Raw genomic sequence first — 14060 nt, 5'->3', positions numbered from 1 at the left:
TCCATGGTGTCGAACTCGGCTTTAGCAATGGCGAGTTTCCCGGGTCGAAGCGCCGAGCGCAGACGGGCGGACCGGTGGTCGAGATGTGGTGTTCTACCCTGTGTTTGGTGGCGGCGGATGAGAACGTGGGCTTCGTGAGGTCTGGGAACTCGGCGATGAGGCGGGAAAACTCATCGGAGGCCGAGAGCGCGCTGGACAACTTTGTCGTGCTGGACCTGCTGAGGGAACACGGGAGCGAGCTGAAAATCTCAGCGTTGATGAGACGTCGGTTCTTGACGTCCACCAAAAGGCCATTGGCGCAGAGGAAGTCAGCGCCGAGAAGGGGGGTGGACACTTTTGCTGTAACAAAGTCTCAGATGAACCACTGCCCGCCAAAACAAAGCGCCACGCTCCGTTTCCCGAAGGTGCGGATGGAACTGCTATTAGCGGTTTTGAGGACGGGGCCGTGGTTCCCCCCTTGCATGTCTATGGTTGACGTGGGCAGGACGCTCACCTGGGCACCCGTGTCGCAAAGAAAACGACGTCCGGAGTCGGTGTCCGTAATAAATAACAAACTGCCTGAACGGCCGACGGCCATAGCAGCCGACGAGTGGTCTTTCGTTTGTTTCAACGCGGGAAAACTGCACGGGGGCTGGCACTTCCTGGCTTTGGGACCGAACTGCGCGTGGTAGAAGCAGAGGCTTGGGGGCTGCCGCCGTTGGGCTGTATCGGTGGGGGCAGGACTCTGCGTGGCCGCGCAGTACTGTTGCCCGGCGGAGAAAAATTTGTCGGCCTCCTTGGCAAGGTCGCGGAAATCAGTACTGGAAGAGTTGGCTAAAGCCGACCGTACCTGACCTGGCAGCTGTTGAAGGAACAGTTCCTTGAAGAGGAAGCACAGCCTATGTGTGCCCAGGAGGGCCAGCATGTGGTCCATCAGCTCCGAGGGCTTGGAGTCGCCAAGCCCAGGTAGAGAGAGAAGCCGGCGTGCGCGCTCGGCTTCGGTGAGTTCAAAAGTTTCTAAGAGGTGCGTTTTCAGCGTTTTGAATTTGTTGAGCTCCGGGAGGTTCTCGAGCAGGCTCACGACTCTGGCCGCGGTGGGGCTGCCGAGAGCAGAGACGACATAGTAGTACCTCGTGTCGTCCGCGGTGATGTCCCGGAGTGCAAATTGAGCCTCGGCCTGGGCGAACCAAGCGGCAGCCTGTCGTTCCCAAAACTCGGGTAATTTGATGGAAACGGCGTTCGGCGCCATTTCGGATGAGGTCTTTGGAATCGTCCAAAAGAGCAGCGGGGTCACCAATGTTGGAGTCGCTCGAAATCAACAGGCTCTGAGACTTTTGTTGCAGCAAAGGCAAAACGCGTGTTACTTTATTCACTCTCCATGAGGACTGAGGGTCTCAGCCTCGTTGCAGTGCTATGACGTCATCATGCTACTGATGCTCTTAAAGGGACCCTGCCCCGATAACCCAACCAAGTACGTACATATAACAACATTGGCTATACATTGTGAATTGTGTTATTGTCCCTATGTGGTCTCTGCCACAAGCTCTCTTTTCCTGCAATGAGGGAGACAAGTGGAGGTTGAGTGAGAATGAAGGAGTGAGTGTAGATATTGCATAGCATAGATACTTAGAAGGAGACAAAGATGGAGTGGGGTGGCAAGACCAAGGGCCCTCCCTGTGAGTTGTCAGTTGTTTTCATAGCATCAGAGTGATAGGGAGTGTGAGGGCTGCATAGTTGAATAGTTATGTGAATGTGAGCATAGAGAAAGAGGGAATGGGTAAGGGTGCATGGATGTCAGTGTCAAGTGGGATGTGGAGGAAGAGATTGCTAAAGCTGAGTGCTGGTGAGGAAAGGCAATGGGGATCAGATTGAGGGTGATGGGAAATTCATTCTCATTTTTCCAGTGCGCTGAAGGTCATGAAATCTTTCCCGGCACTGAATCCAGGTTCGTCGTGTGACTCCCAAGGAGTTCACCTCCACAGCCACCTGCATCCACACTGCTTTAGTCTGCTTGGGAAGCCTCTTCCTCCCTGAGGAAGGAAAGAGCACCTCCCTGTTGGCCCTAGCCCCATCCACCAATGCCTGCCGGGCCACCTCGTCGAAACGAGGAGCTGATCTGGGCCTCCCGCTTGTCATTTTTCCTGCAGGTCCCTCTCACACCAAATGGAGAATGCTTGGAAGCCTGCAGAAGAAGTGTAATGTATGTACCTTTAAGGGGGGAACTACTTTCTACAGCTCATGTATACTGTAGTACCGGCAGTGACCACACCTGTATATAACGCTGAGTAGTAATCTGTTGTTTCAGTTGCAGTTTGAACCACGTTGAGTAAACACCTGTTGTACCGTTCTCTGCAGTCCTTTTCTTATTATTACACGGACGTAACAGTGGCGACGAGCAAGTTCGAACCTACCTGCAACTCTGCATCACCTCCCAGGGATTCGCTCCTGGAGAACAGTGGAAGAAGGTCGAGTCCAGAAGCACGGGCGTCGACCACGGGCAACCGCCCAGTCATCCAGCGGAGATTTGAGCATCGCAGGGCAGGCTGTCGAGAGCCAGGCTTGGCTTTCCAGTCACGGTGGTCCAGCGAAACGGGTTGGCAACAGGTACTGCGCAGACCCTTCCCGGACAGCGACGGGCTAGAGCCCGACCGAGCGGCACAGAAAAAGGCCGAGCAGTGTCGACGGGGGAGAGAGAGAGGGAAGAGCGCACAGGGCGCAGCCAGTGTTCAGGACCGAGCGGCATCAACGGGGGAAAGAGGCAAGAGAGAGCAGAGCGCAGCCGGTGGTCAAGGGCCGAGCAGCGTCAACGGGGGAGAGAGGCGCGCAGGAAAACGCGAGTCGCTGCCATTGCCATGAGGACCGCAGAGAGCGGTGTTGGCAGCAGTGCAGGAGCAGCGCACGAAACCCACAGGGCATTGCCATTTGCCACGAGGACCGCCGAGAGCAGCGTTGGCAGCAGCATGGGAGACGCCATTTTAAGCCGCAGCGAGGAAGAAAGGAAAGCGCGGGAGATGCCATTTTAAGCCAGTCTAACCACACCCAAAAATGCTGAAGAGTGGCAGTATCACAGCGTTCGACAATGAAGTCGAAGATTGGACGACATATGTCGAACGCATAGAAGTATACTGCAAGGCGAATGAAGTGCCAGATGACAAGAAAGCGCTGGTATTGTTGAATTCAATGGGTGCAAAAACGTATGGCTTACTACGAAACCTAGTAACCCCAGAGAAGCCAGTAGAAAAGGATTTTGAAAACATAGTGTCAATCCTACAGGACCACTTAAACCCCACACCGCTGCTGATAGCAGAAAGATTTAAGTTTCACAAAAGGAACCAGCATAAAGATGAAAGTAATGCTGAGTATTTAACGGAACTGCGCAAGCTATCGAAACACTGGCAGTTTGGAACGGGACTAGCAGATGCTTTAAGGGACAAGTTTGTGTGTGGGCATCAAAGTGAAGGAACCCAGAAACGGCTTCTATCAGAAAAGGATCTTACGCTGGTCAAGGCTTTCAGCATTGCAGTATCACACGAAGCAGCAGCACGGGGTGCTGCAGAGATACAACGGAGACCGCAAGAATATGGCACAAATGAAATGTCATACGGAACAGTGAAGTGCTATCGCTGCGGCAGAACAACACACGATCATAATGATTGCTGGTTCAAGGACAAAGTGTGCAGACAGTCTGGAAAAGTAGGACACATAGCAAGAGTCTGCAGGTCGGGAAAGAAAACCAGCAGCAAGAAATCTCCACAGGAGAAGTACAAGAAGGTACATAAGGTGACGGAGAGTAGTTCAGACGAACAGAAGAGTGATACAGACTCCGGAAGCAAGGAGCGGGGTTGTCTGAAACTACATAATGTGATCAAAATGGAGAATCACCAAACTATCTGGGTCACGCTCAAGATAGCAGGAGTCCAAGTGAAAATGGAATTGGACACAGGATCAGCCCTAACAGTCATAAACCGAAGGGACTACAAGCGGCTATTCTCACATATACCCTTGAGAGATACAAATATTGTCTTGAAGACGTACACGGGGCAAAACATCTACCCCAAAGGAAAAATAAGGGTGAACGCTATATATAACAGCAAGGAAACACCAAAAATGGACCTATATGTATTGCCAGATGGAGGACCACCACTACTAGGACGTGAATGGATCCGGAAGATACAGCTAGATTGGCATTCCATACAAGCACTGACTGTAGATGCCAAAAAGGATGACAACGTCACACCTGGACGACTGTCAAAAATGCTAACTGACACACAAGAAGTGTTCCAACAGGGACTCAGAACACTAAAAGGCATAACAGCGACGATCAAAATAGAGGAAAATGCAAGCTCAAAGTTTTTTAAGGCCAGACTGGTACCTTATGCGATCCGCCCAGCCGTCGAAGCAGAGCTGGAAGGTTTGGAACGTTCAGGAGTACAGTCCAAAGTTGACTGGAGCGAGTGGGCTACACCCATCATTCCTATAATGAAGAGATCGTTGAGTAATACACCTGGGGAACCAAAGAAGGTTCGCATCTGTGGGGACTTTAAGGTGACAGTGAACCCAGTCCTTCACACTGTACAATAGCCGCTTCCGCGGATTGAAGATATTTTCACCTCGCTATCTGGAGGGAAACGCTTCACTAAGATTGATCTGGCCCAGGCGTACCTGCAAATGGAGGTAGAAGAAGCCTCAAAACAGTACCTCACGATCAACACTCATAGAGGTCTCTACCAATACAACCGGCTGGTGTTCGGGGTAGCATCAACTCCGGCTATTTGGCAAAGGGCAATGGAACAAGTCCTGCGAGGGATTCCAGGGACCCAGTGTTATTTGGACGGCATCCTGGTCACGGGCGAAAATGACAGTGATCACCTCGCCAACCTAGAGCAGGTGCTCACTAGATTGAAGGAATATGGGCTCCGAGCTAATCGCCACAAATGCGAGTTTTTCCAGAAGCAGATCTCGTATTGTGGCCACGTTATTGATAAAGAGGGGTTACATAAGTCCCCTGAAAAGATTGAGGCAGTAGTCAAGGCTCCAGCACCGGAAAATGTGTCACAACTGAGGTCGTTCCTCGGGCTGGTGAACTACTACCATAAGTTCTTGCCGAATTTGTCTACCGTACTACACCCACTGAACACCCTACTGCAAACGGGGGTACCATGGAAGTGGAGTGACAAGTGTAAACGAGCTTTCCAGAAGAGCAAAGCATTGATCACATCAAAAGAGGTGTTGGCTCATTTCAACCCAGCACTACCAATTCGGTTGGCGTGTGATACATCGCCCTATGGCATTGGAGCGGTGCTGTCGCACAAATTCCCGGACGGCTCGGAGAGGCCAGTAGCCTTTGCGTCTCGGTCACTAACCTCAGCCGAGCGTAACTACACCCAGATTGACAGGGAGGCCCTCAGCCTAGTGTAGGGAGTGAAAAAGTTCAATCACTATCTGCACGGGCAGAAGTTCACCTTGCTGACTGACCACCAACCACTTGTCTCCATCTTTAATCCAAAGAAGGGCGTTCCGGTGATGACTGCGCAACGGCTACAAAGATGGTCCCTTTTTCTAGGGGCGCACCAATATGAAATCGAGTATAAAGGCACGAAACAGCATGGAAACGCTGATGGGCTATCATGCCTGCCACTGCCTACTGCGGAGGAAGCACCAGCAGTGGATCCTGTCGAAATATTTCATTCGACTATAATTGAATGCTTGCCAGTAACTAACGCTGGTATAGAGAAGGAGACCCGAAATGACCCGACACTGTCTCGGGTATATGATTTGATGGTGAAGGGATGGCCAGCACATGGCGACTCACTGTTGCCAGCATTCTCATCCAGAAGAGAACAGCTGTCAGTATGCCAGGGGACCTTGATGTGTGGATCCCGAGTGGTAATTCCACCCAAGTTAAGGGAGAGAGTGCTCAATGAGCTTCACGAAGGTCATCTGGGAGGGGTGAAAATGAAAAGCCTTGCTAGGGCTTATGTGTGGTGGCCGGGGATCGATCAGCAAATCGAAGACCTGACAAAGAGCTGCTCAGGATGCCAGAAGGTCCAAAATGCACCACCACATGCCCCTCTACACCCATGGGAGTGGCACTCATCTCCATGGCAACGGGTGCATATTGATTTTGCTGGTCCATTCATGGACTCAATGTTTTTAATAGCCGTGGATGCGCACTCGAAATGGCCTGAGGTGATCAAAATGTCCTCCACCACCACGGAGAAAACTATTGCAGTCCTATGGACCATTTTTGCCAGGAACGGCTTGCCAGAGCAGATTTGCTCTGATAACGGACCACAGTTTGTGTCCAAAGAGTTTCGAAGATTTATGAAAAGGAATGGGGTAAGGCATTACACATCCGCCCCGTATCATCCAGCCACAAATGGATTGGCTGAGAGGTTCGTACAAACCTTTAAGAAAGCAGTAAGGGCCATGTGCGATGACGACATTCCACTGCAGCATAAGGTGGACAATTTCCTGTTAGCCTACAGAAATGCGGCACATGCAGTCACCAACCAGGCCCCGGCCATGATGTTCTTTAACCGAAGGTTGAGACCTTGTCTGGGTTTGCTCAGACCAAATGTACGAAGGGATGTTGAGAGTAAGCAATTCCAGCACACCAATGAGAAGCCGACAAGGAGCTTCAATGTAGGGCAACCAGTCTTGGCCCGCGACTACCGAACAGAGAAATGGCAACCAGGAACGATATGCACACAGCAGGGGCCACTAATGTGCACAGTGGACGTTGGGGAGAGCATCGTGAGACGCCATGCTGACCAGATCCTAGAGTCACAGGAACAAGTCAACCCCATGCCTCGCCCATACGTACCTGGTGATGAACCTGACGTACAGGTAGCATCTACCCCAGAAACAGTAGCATTGGAAGCTGATGAACCAACCGACGACAGGGGGCCAGAATCGCCTCCGCACCAGGAGCAAGACACTCGGGAAAGGCACTATCCAGAAAGGATCAGGAAGCCTCCCCAAAGACTGAATTTATAAATAGACTATTTTCAGCTGATGTTGCATGTTAAAAGTGTTAATTGTAATTAGTTTGATATTTAATTGTTAAATGAGTGTTATGGTACTGTTAATCTAAAAGGGGAGGAATTGTAATGTATGTACCTTTAAGGGGGGAACTACTTTCTACAGCTCATGTATACTGTAGTACCGGCAGTGACCACACCTGTATATAACGCTGAGTAGTAATCTGTTGTTTCAGTTGCAGTTTGAACCACGTTGAGTAAACATCTGTTGTACCATTCTCTGCAGTCCTTTTCTTATTATTACACGGACATAACAAGAAGCAAGGCTTGCTGTAGACATTAAATGCAGCAGCAATGATGACGTCATCGGAGGTGACTTTCAGTCATGAAAAACCCATTTGCCAAGGGTTCCCACACGTTGGCAATCAATTGGACAATTAAGTTAAAATTGCATCAATCTCCCACGTCCATTTAGATTCGGGTGGATAACCGAAATGCGGATAACATCCCGCACCTGAGATAAAACCCTGCCCTAAATGTCTGCAAAAGCTAACAGGGGACAATTCCACTCAACTATCAAGGCCATTTCCATATCTTGGGGTAGACCGACTGTTGGAGAACTTCCCAGTCCAGAACAATAATCAAGATCACTGAATCACTTGGCATTGTCAAAAGGCAAACAATATTTAATAAATTTAAATTAACAAGGTGGAGTAGAATCCCTATGCATCTCATTGGAAGTATTTTTCTTCTCTCCCCAGTGTCCTGGCCAATATTTATTCCTCAACCAACACCTAAAAATAGTTTATCTGGCCATTATCACATTGCTGTTTGTGGGATCTTTCTGTGTATAAATTGGCTGCCACGTTTCCTACATTACAAGAGTGACTACACTTTAAAAGTACTAATAGGCTGTAAAGCACTGTGGGACGTCCTGAGGTTGTGGAAGGAGTTATATAAATGCAAGTTATTTCTTTCATTCTTAATATCTAGAAACATACACACTGTAGGGAGATTTAGCCTATAGATTGCATAGATTTGACAGTCATGTGACATATATTGGTCCTTCAAAGTGGATGCAAAATTAAAGCTGGTGATTGGTCAAATATTATTGCTTGCAAGAGCACTAATACATGGTCCTGTGGTGCTGGCACGTGTGAATAATAATTTCTTCTAGCAATTAAAGTGACGGAAGATCAGTTATTATGAATACTTTCCTGCTGACAATATCATGAGTGTGAATTGTTTCTACACTACCAGTTTTCTGACTAAAGGTATTCATTAGTTCAGATCACTGTGTTAAATATTTGACTGAATGTAATTATTATTCTGTGTAATTTTCAGAAAAATCCAAAAACAAAGAGACTAAATACAATAACAGTATTTTATTATGTTCAAAAACATTTCAGCAAGACAAGCTCAAGTTGCTCAGAGATAATCTAGAAGTCCCTCATGCGCCTGAAAGATCCGATAGTTGAGTTGTAGCCGCCCCAGTCACTGAATCTCCTGTATTCACCGGGTTTCATGAAGTACTGGCGGCCTCTGTAGTTGGGCTGTTCATAGAAGTTCCAGTAACCGTCCATCACATGGCAGGAGTGAATGTCACGATAACGGAAACGATCGTAGACAGATGGACAGTCATCCATGAATTCCATCATCTGTCCTCCAAAGTCAGGCCTCTCATAAATCCTCATTCTGTAGTTTCCACCTTGGTACTGTAATATATAAAGAAAATGTCTGTGATCTACCTGGAAACATATACATCATTTTATACTATCAGATCTTCCGTGACATTACTCACAGTAAGTTGGAAAATGTGCTGTTTTATAACAATTCGTTTGTTACTAATAAAGTGTGAGGGGAATGTATCACAGGAAGTAAGCAGAATGCTTACAGGAAGTGGATAAGAGTAAGAGATATATAGCAAAATAGAACTATTAAAGGGATGTAACTCAATCATCTGGTTTAGGTCAAATTACAGGTGTTGGGTTCTTCAGTCAGTAGGTTCTCAGTTTGAATGCTAAACTGCAAATATTCATACACAAATTATCCCCTTGAGCAAAGAACTCAACATGAATTGGCTCCAGTCTACCCAGCTGCTTAGTGAGCACCAGCTGGGAAGTCAACAGAAATCTTCATGTGTAGGAATTACACACTCCATATGAAAGCAAGATGGGCACTTTCTTTAATGTTGGCCTTTGATTAAGGGGTGGCTTCAAGAATCTTCGGCTTTGATCACCTGTACAAGTTGAAAAAGCTAATGGTACCTTATTTACATTCTAAAAACCAATCAAACAATCAGCTTTTTGGAATAAGCACTTGATTGGATTCTTTAGATTTGCATACCCAAACAGTACATAGTGGTTATGTTACTGGACTAGTAATCTCGAGGCCTGGACTGATGATCCAGAGACGTGAGTTCAAATCCCACCACAGCTGGGGAATTTAAATTCAGTTAATTAAACAAATCTGGAATAAAAAGCTAGTATCAATAATGGTGACCATGAAACTATCAGGTTCACTAATGTCCTTTAGGGAAGGAAATCTGCCGCCATTACCTGGTCTGGCCTATATCTGACTCCAGACCCACAGCAATGTGGTTGACTCTTAACTGCCCTCTCAAATGGCCTAGCAAGCCACTCAGTTGTAACAAACCGCTACACAAAACAACAATAAGAATAAAACCGGACGGATCACCCGACATCGACCTTGGCACCGAATTTGGACACGACAATAACACACCCAGCACAGTCGACCCTGCAAAGTCCTCCTCACTAACATCGGGGGACTTGTGTCAAAATTGGGAGAGCTGTCCCACAGACTAGTCAAGCAATAGCCTGACATAGTCATACTCACAGAATCACACCTTTCGGCTAATGTCCCAGACTCCTCCTTCACCATCCCCAGGTATGTCCTGTCCCACCGGCAGAACAGACCCACCAGAGGTGGCAATACAGTGGCATACAGTCTGGAGGGAGTAGCCCTGGAAGTACTCGACATTGACTCCGGACCCCATGAAGTCTCATGGCTTCAGGTCAAGCATGGGCAAGGAAACCTCTTGCTGATTACCGCCTACCACCCTCCCACAGCTGATCAATCAGTACTCCTCCATGTTGAGCACCACTTGGAAGAAGCACTGAGAGTAGCAAGGGCACAAAATGTACTCTGGATGGGAACTTCAATGGCTCAGTAGCACCACTACTGACCAAGCTGATAGAGTCCTGGAGGACATAGTTGCCAATCTGGGCCTGCAGCAGGTGGTGAGAGAACCAACATGAGGGAAAACCTTACCTCGTCCTCACCAATCTACCTGTCGTAGATGCATCTGTCCATGACAGCATTGCTAGCAGTGACCACCGCACAGTCCTTGTGGAGGCGAAGACCCATCTTCACACTGAGGACATCGTGTTGTGTGGCACTACCACCGTGCTAAATGGGATAGATTCACAACATATCTAGCAGCTCATAACTGGGCATCCATGAGGCACTGTAGGCCATCAGCAGCAGCAGAATTGTATTCCACCACAACCTGTAACCTTATGGCCCAGCATATCCCTCACACTACAATTACCATCAAGTCAGGGGACCAACCCTGGTTCAATGAGGAGTGCAGAAGAGCATGCCAGGAGCAGCACCAGGCATACCTAAAAATGAGGTGCCAACCTGGGGAAGCTGCAACACAGGACTACATGCATGCTAAACAGTGAAAGCAGCATGCTATAAACAGAGCTAAGCAATCCCACAATCAATGGATTAGATTAAACCTCTGCAGTCCTGCCACATCCAGTCGTGAATGGTGTTGGACCACTAAAAAACTAATGGGAGGAGGAGGCTTCATGAATATCCCCATCCTCAATGATGATGGAGCCCAGCATGCGAGTGCAAAAGACAAGGCTGAAGCATTTGCAACCATCTTCAGCCAGAAGGGCCGAGTGGATAATTCATTTCGGCCTCCTCCTGTTGTCCCCACCATCACAGAAGCCAGTCTTCAGCCAATTTGATTCACTCCACGTGATATCAAGAAACAGCTGAGCGCACTGGATACAGGAAAGGTTATAGGCCCCGACAACATTCCGGCTATCGTGCTGAAGACTTGTGCTCCAGAATTAGCCGCACCTCTAGCCAAGCTGTTCCAGTACAGCTACAACACTGGCACCTACCCGACAATGTGAAAAACTGCCCAGATATGTCCTGTCCACAAAAGGTAAAATCCAATCCGGCCCCATCAGTCTACTCGCAATCACCAGCAAAGTGATGGAAGGTGTTGTTGACAATGCTATCAAGCAGCACTTACTCACCAATAACCTGCTCACGGATGCTCAGTTTGGGTTCCGCCAGGACCACTCAGCTCCAGGCCTCATTACAGCCTTGGTCCAAACATGGACAAAAGAGCTGAATTCCAAAGGTGAGTTGAGAGTGACTGCCCTTGACATCAAGGCAGCATTTGACCGAGTGTGGCATCAAGGAGCCCCAGTAAAATTCAATGGGAATCAGGGGGAAAACTCTCCACAGGCTGGAGTCATGCCTAGCACAAAGAAAGATGGTTGTGGTAGTTGAAGGTCAATCATCACAGCCCCAGGACATCGCTGCAGGAGTTCCTCAGGGCAGTGTCCTAGGCCCAACCATCTTCAGCTGCTTCATCAATGACCTTCCTTCCATCATAAGGTCAGAAATGGGGATGTTTACTGATGATTGCACAGTGTTCAGTTCCATTCACAACTTCCCAGATAATGAAGCAATCCATGCCCGCGCGCAGCAAGACCTAGATTACATTCAGGCTTGGGCTGATAAGTGGCAAGTAACATTAATAAGTGCCAGGCAATGACTATCTCCAACAAGCGAGGGTCTAACCACAGCCCCTTGACATTCAACGGCATTACCATCGCCGAATCCCCCACCATCAACATCTTGGGGTCACCATTGACCAGAAACTTAACTGGACGAGCCACATAAATAATGTGGCAACAAGGGCAGGTCAGAGGCTGTATATTCGGCGGCGAGTGTCTCACCTCCTGACTCCCCAAAGCCTTTCCACCATTTACAAGGCACAAGTCAGGAGTGTGATGGAATACTCTCCACTTGCCTGGTGGAGTGCAGTTCCAACCTCACTCAAGAAGCTCAACACCATCCAGGACAAAGCAGCCTGCTTTTTCATATCCCATCCACCACCTTAAACATTCACTCCCTCCACCACCGGCGTACCGTGGCTGCAGTGTGTACCATTTACAAGATGCACTGCATCAACTCGCCAAGGCTTCTTTGACAGCACCTCCCAAACCTGCAACCTCTACCACCTCCAAGTTCCTCTCCAAGTTACAAACTATCCTGACTTGGAACTATATCGCCATTCCTTCTTCGTTGCTGGGTCAAAATCCTGGAACTCCCTCCCTAACCACACTGTGGGAGTACCTTCACCACACAGATTGCAGCGGTTCAAGAAGGCGGCTCACCACCACCTCCTCAAGGGCAATTAGGGATGGGCAATAAATGCTGGCCTTGCCAACGACGCCCACATCCCGTGAATGAATTTTAAAAAACACTGATGTTCCTAAGCTTGCCGATTTTTTGGCAGCATAAAATTCCATCATATAATTTCTTACCACAAATTCAGGCTTCATTCATTCATTTTTATTGCAATAGTGAATAAATGATCATTCTTCCCCAATGGTCTTTGTCTGATATTGGATCTCATACTGCTTGAAGGAGTGAGTTTCATTAGTGTCAACTGAGCCACTTAAGTGGCAGTAGAAGTGTTGCCTGGGGCAATTTCCCATGCACTGTTTAAGCATGTTGCTTAGTTTGTCCGTCAATTGATTGATGGTGTGCATTGAGATGTCTGTGGGCTGCATAGATTTGACATCCAGAGTAATAACACTGGTGGTGTGCAGAGAAACTTGGGATAGGAAATAAGAAAAAATACAAAATAAAATTCAAATCAGGCTACAATTTATAGCTTTTCTACTTTAGTTCCTGTGCCAGAAGTGCAAGAATTAAATTATCTGAAAACACTCACAATAGTTTGTATTTTTTCCGCTTGTAGTTTTCTGTTACCTACACTTAATATGGATTTTCTGCCATATTCACTACTTTAAAAGTAGTTCAGAATTTTAATTTCAGCATATAATCTGTTTTGCTAATTATCCATAAAATAGCAACTTACGTATGGGTAGGTACGACATGACCTGATGTTGTCATTGAATCCCATCCAGCACTGGTAGTCAGGATATTCTCCCCTGTTCAGAACATACTGGTATCCCATGTAATTGGGTCTCTCATACACCACCCACCAGTCACTCTCAACACGGATGGAGTTACAGCGGCTGAAGTAAGGGGACAGGTCAGCAGAGTCAGTACTGCACTCGTAGTGCCGACCCTGGAAGTTCCTGTCCTCGTAAAAGATGATCTGTGGAAAGATATAGGTTTGTAAATTAATAATTTCTCAAACTAGGAGATAGTTAATGAAGAATTCTAATACAGTGTGTAATATCTGAGTGGTCCTTGCCTTTCCCATTTTGAGCTCACAGTTAGCTCAGTAACTGACTGAATGTTTCACTGCTTCACACAGCTTGGTATTTATATGCTGGGCAGAAAGGCCTCTCTGGGATGTACTTTTGTTATTCTAATGATTCAGGAGTGAAAGTCAGCAAAAGATAAATAAATAACAAAACATACATTGTACAGAAATACCTGTATTCGCATTAACAATCAGGTCATCGATTCTTTTCATTTTGCTTTCATGCCATTTATATTGTTCTGTGACAAAAAGTCAAAGGGTGAGATTCTAAACTGCTTCTAATAGATGTTGGCATAATGTCAATTTTTACCTCTGATTACGTTTGCAAATTCTTTTTTAAATTAAAGAGTACTGTAAAGCTCACATGCATAATCTTTTGTTTTTACCGGAAGCCCTAACTGCAGCTGTGTCACACATATGGTATCAAAAAGTTAATTACTTTTGATCTCTCTTGTATTGGTGTTTGAGTTTTTCTTCCATTCATACTCCATACCTCAAACTCATTGCTATTTTGAGTTCTTATGCTGTTGACAGTCAATCATAATACTTCTCGCCCTCTACTCTAACTTTTGTTGCTGTTTATG

The 14060-nt window shown here is 47.2% G+C and overlaps 1 pseudogene; it reads right to left on the bottom strand.

The window, feature by feature from the left end:
* Positions 1-8401: 8401 nt before the first annotated feature.
* Positions 8402-13689, bottom strand: LOC147120151 (gamma-crystallin S-1 pseudogene; annotated as a pseudogene).
* Between the last annotated feature and the right edge of the window lie 371 nt (positions 13690-14060).

Source organism: Somniosus microcephalus, chromosome 4 (genome assembly GCF_052327205.1).
Source record: "Somniosus microcephalus isolate GS21.2 chromosome 4, FLI_Smic_1.0, whole genome shotgun sequence".
NCBI classification, from domain to species: domain Eukaryota; kingdom Metazoa; phylum Chordata; class Chondrichthyes; order Squaliformes; family Somniosidae; genus Somniosus; species Somniosus microcephalus.
The sequence above is the reverse complement of the archived record's forward strand: the minus strand, read 5'-3'. Positions and strand labels throughout refer to the sequence as shown.